Source organism: Pristiophorus japonicus, unplaced genomic scaffold (genome assembly GCF_044704955.1).
Source record: "Pristiophorus japonicus isolate sPriJap1 unplaced genomic scaffold, sPriJap1.hap1 HAP1_SCAFFOLD_270, whole genome shotgun sequence".
NCBI lineage: Eukaryota > Metazoa > Chordata > Chondrichthyes > Pristiophoridae > Pristiophorus > Pristiophorus japonicus.
In genome coordinates, this window is record NW_027252450.1 from 83,556 (window position 1) to 95,668 (window position 12,113).

At 45.6% G+C, this 12,113-nt stretch overlaps 8 non-coding genes across 8 annotated transcripts; all 8 read right to left on the reverse strand.

Moving 5' to 3' along the window:
• Positions 1 to 1,025: 1,025 nt before the first annotated feature.
• Positions 1,026 to 1,096, reverse strand: trnag-gcc (transfer RNA glycine (anticodon GCC)). The gene has a single exon. It is a non-coding gene; the product is annotated as a tRNA-Gly (tRNA).
• A 1,404-nt stretch (positions 1,097 to 2,500) lies between these two features.
• Positions 2,501 to 2,571, reverse strand: trnag-gcc (transfer RNA glycine (anticodon GCC)). The gene has a single exon. It is a non-coding gene; the product is annotated as a tRNA-Gly (tRNA).
• Positions 2,572 to 3,960: 1,389 nt separating this feature from the next.
• On the reverse strand, positions 3,961 to 4,031 carry trnag-gcc (transfer RNA glycine (anticodon GCC)). The gene has a single exon. It is a non-coding gene; the product is annotated as a tRNA-Gly (tRNA).
• A 1,404-nt stretch (positions 4,032 to 5,435) lies between these two features.
• trnag-gcc (transfer RNA glycine (anticodon GCC)) lies at positions 5,436 to 5,506 on the reverse strand. The gene has a single exon. It is a non-coding gene; the product is annotated as a tRNA-Gly (tRNA).
• A 1,404-nt stretch (positions 5,507 to 6,910) lies between these two features.
• Positions 6,911 to 6,981, reverse strand: trnag-gcc (transfer RNA glycine (anticodon GCC)). The gene has a single exon. It is a non-coding gene; the product is annotated as a tRNA-Gly (tRNA).
• Positions 6,982 to 8,385: 1,404 nt separating this feature from the next.
• Positions 8,386 to 8,456, reverse strand: trnag-gcc (transfer RNA glycine (anticodon GCC)). Its single transcript has one exon. It is a non-coding gene; the product is annotated as a tRNA-Gly (tRNA).
• Positions 8,457 to 9,860: 1,404 nt separating this feature from the next.
• trnag-gcc (transfer RNA glycine (anticodon GCC)) lies at positions 9,861 to 9,931 on the reverse strand. The gene has a single exon. It is a non-coding gene; the product is annotated as a tRNA-Gly (tRNA).
• A 1,399-nt stretch (positions 9,932 to 11,330) lies between these two features.
• Positions 11,331 to 11,401, reverse strand: trnag-gcc (transfer RNA glycine (anticodon GCC)). Its single transcript has one exon. It is a non-coding gene; the product is annotated as a tRNA-Gly (tRNA).
• Between the last annotated feature and the right edge of the window lie 712 nt (positions 11,402 to 12,113).

Genomic DNA, 12,113 nt, shown 5'->3' on the forward strand with positions numbered 1-12,113 from the left:
GGTTTACACTTTATCCTTAGACAGTGACCGCTGGTACTGGGCTTCCTTTATTCGGACTGCGGGAACCTTTTTACGCCATCAAACCTGTCCATTCCCGACCAAATTTTAAATGTTTCTATGAGCTCCCCTCTCATTCTTCTAAATTCCAGCGAGTATAAGCCTCGTCGATCCAGTCTTTCTTCATGTCAGTCCTGCCATCCCTGGAATCAATCTGGTGAATATTCGCTACACTCCCTCAAAAGCAAGAATGTCCTTCCTCAGATTAGATGATCATAACTGCACACAATACTCAAGGTCTCAGCAAGGTGCTGTACAAGTCTCCATGCTCCGATACCCTAATCTCCTCGCTATGAAGGCCAGCATGACATTTGGCTTCCTTTACTGCATGCTGTACCTGTATGTATGAATGACTTCAACGACTGATGTACCAAAATACCCAGGTCTCAATACCCCTCCGCTTTTACAAATCGGTCAACATTCAGATAACATTCTACCTTCAAGGTTTTGCCACCAAAGTGGATAAACTCACACTTATCTTCATTATATGGCATCTGCCATCCACCGAATCTGTCCAATTCCGCTGCAGCCTCCTAGCAGCTCGCACTGCAACCCAGCTTGGTGTGATTTGCAAAGTTGGAGATATTACATTGATGGAATTATTGAAAATCGCCACAGCTCGAGGAAACGGTACCGCCGCTCCTTTCTGCTCCTCCTTATTAAACTGCCGCCCAGACTTGCTCCCGCTCTTTCAACACCCGCTCATCTCTGCTGCCGTGCTGCAAACAGCCACTCCTGTGTGTTCTCGCTTTTTAAATTGCCGCTTCCCTCTGCTCGTGCTATTTGAAAAATAACTCAAATCCTTTACTCCCTCATGTTACAAGCGATCCTCACTGCTGTCGCTCTTTATACCGAAAGATATCTGTGCCCCCGCTCATTTAACAGCCGCTCCTCTCTGTGTACGCTCTTGAAACAGTCGGGAAGTTTAATTTTTAAATACACGCTTTCTGAAATACTTCCATAAACACTGCATTGGCCGGGAATCGAACCCGGGTCTCCCGCGTGGCAGGCGAGAATTCTACCCCTGAACCACCAATGCTCACGTTACGAACACATTCAAGTTTAAAGATAGTGCAATTAGTGTTTAATTTTTGTTAATAAAAGGCGAAGAACAACAAAGCACCTCATATTCTGAAGATAGAAACATAGAAACTTAGAAAGTAGGTGCAGGAGTAGGCCATTTGTCCCTTCCAGCCAGCACCACCATTCAATATGATCATGGCTGAGCATGCAACTTCACTTCCCCTTCCTGATTTCTCTCCATGCCCCTTGATCACTTTAGCCGTAAGGGCCATATCTCACTGTCTTTTGAGTATATCTATCCAACTGGCTTCCACATCTTTCTGTGGTACAGAATTCCACAGGTTCACAATGATCTGAGTGAAGAAGATGCTCCTCGTGTCGGTCCTAAATGGTTTACACTTTATCCTTAGACAGTGACCGCTGGTACTGGGCTTCCTTTATTCGGACTGCGGGAACCTTTTTACGCCATCAAACCTGTCCATTCCCGACCAAATTTTAAATGTTTCTATGAGCTCCCCTCTCATTCTTCTAAATTCCAGCGAGTATAAGCCTCGTCGATCCAGTCTTTCTTCATGTCAGTCCTGCCATCCCTGGAATCAATCTGGTGAATATTCGCTACACTCCCTCAAAAGCAAGAATGTCCTTCCTCAGATTAGATGATCATAACTGCACACAATACTCAAGGTCTGGTCTCAGCAAGGTGCTGTACAAGTCTCCATGCTCCGATACCCTAATCTCCTCGCTATGAAGGCCAGCATGACATTTGGCTTCCTTTACTGCATGCTGTACCTGTATGTATGAATGACTTCAACGACTGATGTACCAAAATACCCAGGTCTCAATACCCCTCCGCTTTTACAAATCGGTCAACATTCAGATAACATTCTACCTTCAAGGTTTTGCCACCAAAGTGGATAAACTCACACTTATCTTCATTATATGGCATCTGCCATCCACCGAATCTGTCCAATTCCGCTGCAGCCTCCTAGCAGCTCGCACTGCAACCCAGCTTGGTGTGATTTGCAAAGATGGAGATATTACATTGATGGAATTATTGAAAATCGCCACAGCTCGAGGAAACGGTACCGCCGCTCCTTTCTGCTCCTCCTTATTAAACTGCCGCCCAGACTTGCTCCCGCTCTTTCAACACCCGCTCATCTCTGCTGCCGTGCTGCAAACAGCCACTCCTGTGTGTTCTCGCTTTTTAAATTGCCTCTTCCCTCTGCTCGTGCTATTTGAAAAATAACTCAAATCCTTTACTCCCTCACGTTACAAGCGATCCTCACTGCTCCCGCTCTTTATACCGAAAGATATCTGTGCCCCCGCTCATTTAACAGCCGCTCCTCTCTGTGTACGCTCTTGAAACAGTCGGGAAGTTTAATTTTTAAATACACGCTTTCGGAAATACTTCCATAAACACTGCATTGGCCGGGAATCGAACCCGGGTCTCCCGCGTGGCAGGCGAGAATTCTACCCCTGAACCACCAATGCTCACGTTACAAGCACATTCAAGTTTAAAGATAGTGCAATTAGTGTTTAATTTTTGTTAATAAAAGGCGAAGAACAACAAAGCACCTCATATTCTGAAGATAGAAACATAGAAACTTAGAAAGTAGGTGCAGGAGTTGGCCATTCGTCCCTTCCAGCCAGCACCACCATTCAATATGATCATGGCTGAGCATGCAACTTCACTTCCCCTTCCTGATTTCTCTCCATGCCCCTTGATCACTTTAGCCGTAAGGGCCATATCTCACTGTCTTTTGAGTATATCTATCCAACTGGCTTCCACATCTTTCTGTGGTACAGAATTCCACAGGTTCACAATGATCTGAGTGAAGAAGATGCTCCTCGTGTCGGTCCTAAATGGCTTACACTTTATCCTTAGACAGTGACCGCTGGTACTGGGCTTCCTTTATTCCGACTGCGGGAACCTTTTTACGCCATCAAACCTGTCCATTCCCGACCAAATTTTAAATGTTTCTATGAGCTCCCCTCTCATTCTTCTAAATTCCAGCGAGTATAAGCCTCGTCGATCCAGTCTTTCTTCATGTCAGTCCTGCCATCCCTGGAATCAATCTGGTGAATATTCGCTACACTCCCTCAAAAGCAAGAATGTCCTTCCTCAGATTAGATGATCATAACTGCACACAATACTCAAGGTCTGGTCTCAGCAAGGTGCTGTACAAGTCTCCATGCTCCGATACCCTAATCTCCTCGCTATGAAGGCCAGCATGACATTTGGCTTCCTTTACTGCATGCTGTACCTGTATGTATGAATGACTTCAACGACTGATGTACCAAAATACCCAGGTCTCAATACCCCTCCGCTTTTACAAATCGGTCAACATTCAGATAACATTCTACCTTCAAGGTTTTGCCACCAAAGTGGATAAACTCACACTTATCTTCATTATATGGCATCTGCCATCCACCGAATCTGTCCAATTCCGCTGCAGCCTCCTAGCAGCTCGCACTGCAACCCAGCTTGGTGTGATTTGCAAAGTTGGAGATATTACATTGATGGAATTATTGAAAATCGCCACAGCTCGAGGAAACGGTACCGCCGCTCCTTTCTGCTCCTCCTTATTAAACTGCCGCCCAGACTTGCTCCCGCTCTTTCAACACCCGCTCATCTCTGCTGCCGTGCTGCAAACAGCCACTCCTGTGTGTTCTCGCTTTTTAAATTGCCGCTTCCCTCTGCTCGTGCTATTTGAAAAATAACTCAAATCCTTTACTCCCTCACGTTACAAGCGATCCTCACTGCTGTCGCTCTTTATACCGAAAGATATCTGTGCCCCCGCTCCTCTCTGTGTACGCTCTTGAAACAGTCGGGAAGTTTAATTTTTAAATACACGCTTTCTGAAATACTTCCATAAACACTGCATTGGCCGGGAATCGAACCCGGGTCTCCCGCGTGGCAGGCGAGAATTCTACCCCTGAACCACCAATGCTCACGTTACGAACACATTCAAGTTTAAAGATAGTGCAATTAGTGTTTAATTTTTGTTAATAAAAGGCGAAGAACAACAAAGCACCTCATATTCTGAAGATAGAAACATAGAAACTTAGAAAGTAGGTGCAGGAGTAGGCCATTTGTCCCTTCCAGCCAGCACCACCATTCAATATGATCATGGCTGAGCATGCAACTTCACTTCCCCTTCCTGATTTCTCTCCATGCCCCTTGATCACTTTAGCCGTAAGGGCCATATCTCACTGTCTTTTGAGTATATCTATCCAACTGGCTTCCACATCTTTCTGTGGTACAGAATTCCACAGGTTCACAATGATCTGAGTGAAGAAGATGCTCCTCGTGTCGGTCCTAAATGGTTTACACTTTATCCTTAGACAGTGACCGCTGGTACTGGGCTTCCTTTATTCGGACTGCGGGAACCTTTTTACGCCATCAAACCTGTCCATTCCCGACCAAATTTTAAATGTTTCTATGAGCTCCCCTCTCATTCTTCTAAATTCCAGCGAGTATAAGCCTCGTCGATCCAGTCTTTCTTCATGTCAGTCCTGCCATCCCTGGAATCAATCTGGTGAATATTCGCTACACTCCCTCAAAAGCAAGAATGTCCTTCCTCAGATTAGATGATCATAACTGCACACAATACTCAAGGTCTGGTCTCAGCAAGGTGCTGTACAAGTCTCCATGCTCCGATACCCTAATCTCCTCGCTATGAAGGCCAGCATGACATTTGGCTTCCTTTACTGCATGCTGTACCTGTATGTATGAATGACTTCAACGACTGATGTACCAAAATACCCAGGTCTCAATACCCCTCCGCTTTTACAAATCGGTCAACATTCAGATAACATTCTACCTTCAAGGTTTTGCCACCAAAGTGGATAAACTCACACTTATCTTCATTATATGGCATCTGCCATCCACCGAATCTGTCCAATTCCGCTGCAGCCTCCTAGCAGCTCGCACTGCAACCCAGCTTGGTGTGATTTGCAAAGATGGAGATATTACATTGATGGAATTATTGAAAATCGCCACAGCTCGAGGAAACGGTACCGCCGCTCCTTTCTGCTCCTCCTTATTAAACTGCCGCCCAGACTTGCTCCCGCTCTTTCAACACCCGCTCATCTCTGCTGCCGTGCTGCAAACAGCCACTCCTGTGTGTTCTCGCTTTTTAAATTGCCTCTTCCCTCTGCTCGTGCTATTTGAAAAATAACTCAAATCCTTTACTCCCTCACGTTACAAGCGATCCTCACTGCTCCCGCTCTTTATACCGAAAGATATCTGTGCCCCCGCTCATTTAACAGCCGCTCCTCTCTGTGTACGCTCTTGAAACAGTCGGGAAGTTTAATTTTTAAATACACGCTTTCGGAAATACTTCCATAAACACTGCATTGGCCGGGAATCGAACCCGGGTCTCCCGCGTGGCAGGCGAGAATTCTACCCCTGAACCACCAATGCTCACGTTACGAGCGCATTCAAGTTTAAAGATAGTGCAATTAGTGTTTAATTTTTGTTAATAAAAGGCGAAGAACAACAAAGCACCTCATATTCTGAAGATAGAAACATAGAAACTTAGAAAGTAGGTGCAGGAGTTGGCCATTCGTCCCTTCCAGCCAGCACCACCATTCAATATGATCATGGCTGAGCATGCAACTTCACTTCCCCTTCCTGATTTCTCTCCATGCCCCTTGATCACTTTAGCCGTAAGGGCCATATCTCACTGTCTTTTGAGTATATCTATCCAACTGGCTTCCACATCTTTCTGTGGTACAGAATTCCACAGGTTCACAATGATCTGAGTGAAGAAGATGCTCCTCGTGTCGGTCCTAAATGGCTTACACTTTATCCTTAGACAGTGACCGCTGGTACTGGGCTTCCTTTATTCGGACTGCGGGAACCTTTTTACGCCATCAAACCTGTCCATTCCCGACCAAATTTTAAATGTTTCTATGAGCTCCCCTCTCATTCTTCTAAATTCCAGCGAGTATAAGCCTCGTCGATCCAGTCTTTCTTCATGTCAGTCCTGCCATCCCTGGAATCAATCTGGTGAATATTCGCTACACTCCCTCAAAAGCAAGAATGTCCTTCCTCAGATTAGATGATCATAACTGCACACAATACTCAAGGTCTGGTCTCAGCAAGGTGCTGTACAAGTCTCCATGCTCCGATACCCTAATCTCCTCGCTATGAAGGCCAGCATGACATTTGGCTTCCTTTACTGCATGCTGTACCTGTATGTATGAATGACTTCAACGACTGATGTACCAAAATACCCAGGTCTCAATACCCCTCCGCTTTTACAAATCGGTCAACATTCAGATAACATTCTACCTTCAAGGTTTTGCCACCAAAGTGGATAAACTCACACTTATCTTCATTATATGGCATCTGCCATCCACCGAATCTGTCCAATTCCGCTGCAGCCTCCTAGCAGCTCGCACTGCAACCCAGCTTGGTGTGATTTGCAAAGTTGGAGATATTACATTGATGGCATTATTGAAAATCGCCACAGCTCGAGGAAACGGTACCGCCGCTCCTTTCTGCTCCTCCTTATTAAACTGCCGCCCAGACTTGCTCCTGCTCTTTCAACACCCGCTCATCTCTGCTGCCGTGCTGCAAACAGCCACTCCTGTGTGTTCTCGCTTTTTAAATTGCCTCTTCCCTCTGCTCGTGCTATTTGAAAAATAACTCAAATCCTTTACTCCCTCACGTTACAAGCGATCCTCACTGCTCCCGCTCTTTATACCGAAAGATATCTGTGCCCCCGCTCATTTAACAGCCGCTCCTCTACGTGTACGCTCTTGAAACAGTCGGGAAGTTTAATTTTTAAATACACGCTTTCTGAAATACTTCCATAAACACTGCATTGGCCGGGAATCGAACCCGGGTCTCCCGCGTGGCAGGCGAGAATTCTACCCCTGAACCACCAATGCTCACGTTACGAACACATTCAAGTTTAAAGATAGTGCAATTAGTGTTTAATTTTTGTTAATAAAAGGCGAAGAACAACAAAGCACCTCATATTCTGAAGATAGAAACATAGAAACTTAGAAAGTAGGTGCAGGAGTTGGCCATTCGTCCCTTCCAGCCAGCACCACCATTCAATATGATCATGGCTGAGCATGCAACTTCACTTCCCCTTCCTGATTTCTCTCCATGCCCCTTGATCACTTTAGCCGTAAGGGCCATATCTCACTGTCTTTTGAGTATATCTATCCAACTGGCTTCCACATCTTTCTGTGGTACAGAATTCCACAGGTTCACAATGATCTGAGTGAAGAAGATGCTCCTCGTGTCGGTCCTAAATGGCTTACACTTTATCCTTAGACAGTGACCGCTGGTACTGGGCTTCCTTTATTCGGACTGCGGGAACCTTTTTACGCCATCAAACCTGTCCATTCCCGACCAAATTTTAAATGTTTCTATGAGCTCCCCTCTCATTCTTCTAAATTCCAGCGAGTATAAGCCTCGTCGATCCAGTCTTTCTTCATGTCAGTCCTGCCATCCCTGGAATCAATCTGGTGAATATTCGCTACACTCCCTCAAAAGCAAGAATGTCCTTCCTCAGATTAGATGATCATAACTGCACACAATACTCAAGGTCTGGTCTCAGCAAGGTGCTGTACAAGTCTCCATGCTCCGATACCCTAATCTCCTCGCTATGAAGGCCAGCATGACATTTGGCTTCCTTTACTGCATGCTGTACCTGTATGTATGAATGACTTCAACGACTGATGTACCAAAATACCCAGGTCTAAATACCCCTCCGCTTTTACAAATCGGTCAACATTCAGATAACATTCTACCTTCAAGGTTTTGCCACCAAAGTGGATAAACTCACACTTATCTTCATTATATGGCATCTGCCATCCACCGAATCTGTCCAATTCCGCTGCAGCCTCCTAGCAGCTCGCACTGCAACCCAGCTTGGTGTGATTTGCAAAGATGGAGATATTACATTGATGGAATTATTGAAAATCGCCACAGCTCGAGGAAACGGTACCGCCGCTCCTTTCTGCTCCTCCTTATTAAACTGCCGCCCAGACTTGCTCCCGCTCTTTCAACACCCGCTCATCTCTGCTGCCGTGCTGCAAACAGCCACTCCTGTGTGTTCTCGCTTTTTAAATTGCCTCTTCCCTCTGCTCGTGCTATTTGAAAAATAACTCAAATCCTTTACTCCCTCACGTTACAAGCGATCCTCACTGCTCCCGCTCTTTATACCGAAAGATATCTGTGCCCCCGCTCATTTAACAGCCGCTCCTCTCTGTGTACGCTCTTGAAACAGTCGGGAAGTTTAATTTTTAAATACACGCTTTCGGAAATACTTCCATAAACACTGCATTGGCCGGGAATCGAACCCGGGTCTCCCGCGTGGCAGGCGAGAATTCTACCCCTGAACCACCAATGCTCACGTTACGAGCGCATTCAAGTTTAAAGATAGTGCAATTAGTGTTTAATTTTTGTTAATAAAAGGCGAAGAACAACAAAGCACCTCATATTCTGAAGATAGAAACATAGAAACTTAGAAAGTAGGTGCAGGAGTTGGCCATTCGTCCCTTCCAGCCAGCACCACCATTCAATATGATCATGGCTGAGCATGCAACTTCACTTCCCCTTCCTGATTTCTCTCCATGCCCCTTGATCACTTTAGCCGTAAGGGCCATATCTCACTGTCTTTTGAGTATATCTATCCAACTGGCTTCCACATCTTTCTGTGGTACAGAATTCCACAGGTTCACAATGATCTGAGTGAAGAAGATGCTCCTCGTGTCGGTCCTAAATGGCTTACACTTTATCCTTAGACAGTGACCGCTGGTACTGGGCTTCCTTTATTCCGACTGCGGGAACCTTTTTACGCCATCAAACCTGTCCATTCCCGACCAAATTTTAAATGTTTCTATGAGCTCCCCTCTCATTCTTCTAAATTCCAGCGAGTATAAGCCTCGTCGATCCAGTCTTTCTTCATGTCAGTCCTGCCATCCCTGGAATCAATCTGGTGAATATTCGCTACACTCCCTCAAAAGCAAGAATGTCCTTCCTCAGATTAGATGATCATAACTGCACACAATACTCAAGGTCTGGTCTCAGCAAGGTGCTGTACAAGTCTCCATGCTCCGATACCCTAATCTCCTCGCTATGAAGGCCAGCATGACATTTGGCTTCCTTTACTGCATGCTGTACCTGTATGTATGAATGACTTCAACGACTGATGTACCAAAATACCCAGGTCTCAATACCCCTCCGCTTTTACAAATCGGTCAACATTCAGATAACATTCTACCTTCAAGGTTTTGCCACCAAAGTGGATAAACTCACACTTATCTTCATTATATGGCATCTGCCATCCACCGAATCTGTCCAATTCCGCTGCAGCCTCCTAGCAGCTCGCACTGCAACCCAGCTTGGTGTGATTTGCAAAGTTGGAGATATTACATTGATGGCATTATTGAAAATCGCCACAGCTCGAGGAAACGGTACCGCCGCTCCTTTCTGCTCCTCCTTATTAAACTGCCGCCCAGACTTGCTCCTGCTCTTTCAACACCCGCTCATCTCTGCTGCCGTGCTGCAAACAGCCACTCCTGTGTGTTCTCGCTTTTTAAATTGCCTCTTCCCTCTGCTCGTGCTATTTGAAAAATAACTCAAATCCTTTACTCCCTCACGTTACAAGCGATCCTCACTGCTCCCGCTCTTTATACCGAAAGATATCTGTGCCCCCGCTCATTTAACAGCCGCTCCTCTACGTGTACGCTCTTGAAACAGTCGGGAAGTTTAATTTTTAAATACACGCTTTCGGAAATACTTCCATAAACACTGCATTGGCCGGGAATCGAACCCGGGTCTCCCGCGTGGCAGGCGAGAATTCTACCCCTGAACCACCAATGCTCACGTTACGAGCGCATTCAAGTTTAAAGATAGTGCAATTAGTGTTTAATTTTTGTTAATAAAAGGCGAAGAACAACAAAGCACCTCATATTCTGAAGATAGAAACATAGAAACTTAGAAAGTAGGTGCAGGAGTTGGCCATTCGTCCCTTCCAGCCAGCACCACCATTCAATATGATCATGGCTGAGCATGCAACTTCACTTCCCCTTCCTGATTTCTCTCCATGCCCCTTGATCACTTTAGCCGTAAGGGCCATATCTCACTGTCTTTTGAGTATATCTATCCAACTGGCTTCCACATCTTTCTGTGGTACAGAATTCCACAGGTTCACAATGATCTGAGTGAAGAAGATGCTCCTCGTGTCGGTCCTAAATGGCTTACACTTTATCCTTAGACAGTGACCGCTGGTACTGGGCTTCCTTTATTCGGACTGCGGGAACCTTTTTACGCCATCAAACCTGTCCATTCCCGACCAAATTTTAAATGTTTCTATGAGCTCCCCTCTCATTCTTCTAAATTCCAGCGAGTATAAGCCTCGTCGATCCAGTCTTTCTTCATGTCAGTCCTGCCATCCCTGGAATCAATCTGGTGAATATTCGCTACACTCCCTCAAAAGCAAGAATGTCCTTCCTCAGATTAGATGATCATAACTGCACACAATACTCAAGGTCTCAGCAAGGTGCTGTACAAGTCTCCATGCTCCGATACCCTAATCTCCTCGCTATGAAGGCCAGCATGACATTTGGCTTCCTTTACTGCATGCTGTACCTGTATGTATGAATGACTTCAACGACTGATGTACCAAAATACCCAGGTCTCAATACCCCTCCGCTTTTACAAATCGGTCAACATTCAGATAACATTCTACCTTCAAGGTTTTGCCACCAAAGTGGATAAACTCACACTTATCTTCATTATATGGCATCTGCCATCCACCGAATCTGTCCAATTCCGCTGCAGCCTCCTAGCAGCTCGCACTGCAACCCAGCTTGGTGTGATTTGCAAAGTTGGAGATATTACATTGATGGAATTATTGAAAATCGCCACAGCTCGAGGAAACGGTACCGCCGCTCCTTTCTGCTCCTCCTTATTAAACTGCCGCCCAGACTTGCTCCCGCTCTTTCAACACCCGCTCATCTCTGCTGCCGTGCTGCAAACAGCCACTCCTGTGTGTTCTCGCTTTTTAAATTGCCGCTTCCCTCTGCTCGTGCTATTTGAAAAATAACTCAAATCCTTTACTCCCTCATGTTACAAGCGATCCTCACTGCTGTCGCTCTTTATACCGAAAGATATCTGTGCCCCCGCTCATTTAACAGCCGCTCCTCTCTGTGTACGCTCTTGAAACAGTCGGGAAGTTTAATTTTTAAATACACGCTTTCTGAAATACTTCCATAAACACTGCATTGGCCGGGAATCGAACCCGGGTCTCCCGCGTGGCAGGCGAGAATTCTACCCCTGAACCACCAATGCTCACGTTACGAACACATTCAAGTTTAAAGATAGTGCAATTAGTGTTTAATTTTTGTTAATAAAAGGCGAAGAACAACAAAGCACCTCATATTCTGAAGATAGAAACATAGAAACTTAGAAAGTAGGTGCAGGAGTAGGCCATTTGTCCCTTCCAGCCAGCACCACCATTCAATATGATCATGGCTGAGCATGCAACTTCACTTCCCCTTCCTGATTTCTCTCCATGCCCCTTGATCACTTTAGCCGTAAGGGCCATATCTCACTGTCTTTTGAGTATATCTATCCAACTGGCTTCCACATCTTTCTGTGGTACAGAATTCCACAGGTTCACAATGATCTGAGTGAAGAAGATGCTCCTCGTGTCGGTCCTAAATGGTTTACACTTTATCCTTAGACAGTGACCGCTGGTACTGGGCTTCCTTTATTCGGACTGCGGGAACCTTTTTACGCCATCAAACCTGTCCATTCCCGACCAAATTTTAAATGTTTCTATGAGCTCCCCTCTCATTCTTCTAAATTCCAGCGAGTATAAGCCTCGTCGATCCAGTCTTTCTTCATGTCAGTCCTGCCATCCCTGGAATCAATCTGGTGAATATTCGCTACACTCCCTCAAAAGCAAGAATGTCCTTCCTCAGATTAGATGATCATAACTGCACACAATACTCAAGGTCTGGTCTCAGCAAGGTGCTGTACAAGTCTCCATGCTCCGATA